Here is a 1,900-nt window from a genome sequence, read left to right as displayed (position 1 = left end):
CCCTGCCCCTCTTACAGCATGCTGCTGCTGCTGCTGCTGCACTAGTTTGGTGTTGTTGCGACCTTACCGTCTACGGGGCGGGTGACGGCGGGGGGATCTCGACCCACAAACCTCACTACGACGGCGCGCGCTCACGAAACGAAAAAAAATAAACAAAAAAAGAAATAGGGTGGGGAAAAAAGCAAACAAGAGGTACAGGGGAAGTAGTGGAAGAAGAAGGGACCAGTCCCCCGAGTGCAGCTTCCTTTGTACAGCAGCTGCCGTCACCTCGGCGCGGCGCTTCGTGGCGGGGCGTGGTGGGTGTGTCCTCGCACCGCAGCCCAACAGTTTTTTTTTCTTTTTTTTTTTTTGTCTCTTGTCTCTTTGCTCTCTTTCTTCGAGGGCCAACTTTCTCCTTGCATGGCGCGACGATCACGAGAGGCGTGCGTCGCGGTGGCCGCGGTAGGGCTGGTGGGGCGGGAGGCGGAAGGAAGTAGGGATGGGGGGACGTCGCTCGGACAGGTGGTGGCCCTCCGTGCGAGGCCCTGGGGAGGCTGAGGCTGTGGGCCTAGCGGCGCGGCGCTCTGGGACCCTGTTGTGGGCGCGGGGCGAGGCCTGGGGCGAGGCCTGGGGCGAGGCCTGGGGCGAGGCCTGGGGCGAGGCCTGGGGCGACGCCTGGGGCGACGCCTGGGGCGACGCCTGGGGCGACGCCTATAGGGTGAGGCCAGTCGAACCTAGGCTGGCTCCAAGGCCGAAACATTCTCAGCCCACCCTACTGACTTTTCACTGCCTCTAAACAAAATAGTAATCCAGCTACATAAAAAAGGCGTACACAAGCTAAAGGGGAAAAACACAGTAACAGGCGTGGCCTTGGTCCAGGAGGGTGCCTCCTGGAATGCGGGTTCCCTGGAGGCTGCGGCGGCGTACCCTCACCTCTGCATCGCCCTCAGAGGACCCCTCCCCCTTCCCTCCCCGGTGCCTTAGCTCTCCTTCCAATCGTCCTGCCCTGCCTTCCTCCGCCCTCCGCCCTCTTAAGTCCACTTCTGGGGGGTCCCTCCCCTCCGGGCCGTTGATGCTATGCAAAGTGTACACATCCCGGCCCCCCTACCCCCTGCCCCCCTTCCTTCCCCCCACTGCCACGCTCGCTTTTGCCCAAACACCGCATGGAAATGCAGCACAGCAGCCAAGGCATAACAACGGGGGGTCAAATTTCTCTGGGGAGTAACTCCACCTCCCCCCTCTCCCCCTCGCACCACCATCCCCCCCGTGAACTGAACGGCGACGCGACGCGCTTTACGTCCAACGCAGATTTTAAATAAACGTAGCAGAAAGCGTCGCTACGACGTGTTATTTCTTTTTTTCTTTTTGTTGAACGTGAACAACCCCCGGGCATGTCTTTAGCGTCACGTGTCATTTCGCCTGAGCAGGCCGCGCGACTTCACGACCAAATAAGTTTGCTTTATTTATAGCATTACGAATAGTATGCGTATTTAAAGTTGACTTACAAACCATTCATCTTCGTGAAAATCAATCAACTGTAAAATAATGAACGATTTAAAATTATTAATAGAATGTTAGCACCTGAATTGTTATATACCTGGGTGAGTAGGTGTGTGGAACCAGCATTTTGGACCTTTAATTCCCCCCATTTCTTTTTCTTGCCTGTCCTCTTTCCAATTTGTGTGTGTGGGAGGGGTGGGGATGTTTTGTGCCTGTGTGTGTGTGTGTGTGTGTGTGTGTGTCAGAGAGAGAGAGACAGACAGACAGACAGACAAAGACAGAGAAAGTGCGTGTGCGTGTGCGATGACGTTGGCTCTGGGGGGCTGAGGTGCTGTTCGCCGCTCGCTTCCTCGCAGAGAGGGACATGGACGCGTGGAACGAAATTCCCCGAGTTTTTCTCGACCTCCTTGAAAGCCGCTCT

The sequence above is a fragment of the Frankliniella occidentalis genome, unplaced genomic scaffold (genome assembly GCF_000697945.3).
Source record: "Frankliniella occidentalis isolate FOCC.00 unplaced genomic scaffold, Focc_3.1 Scaffold24, whole genome shotgun sequence".
Classification (NCBI taxonomy): domain Eukaryota; kingdom Metazoa; phylum Arthropoda; class Insecta; order Thysanoptera; family Thripidae; genus Frankliniella; species Frankliniella occidentalis.
Note: the sequence above shows the minus strand (reverse complement) of the source record.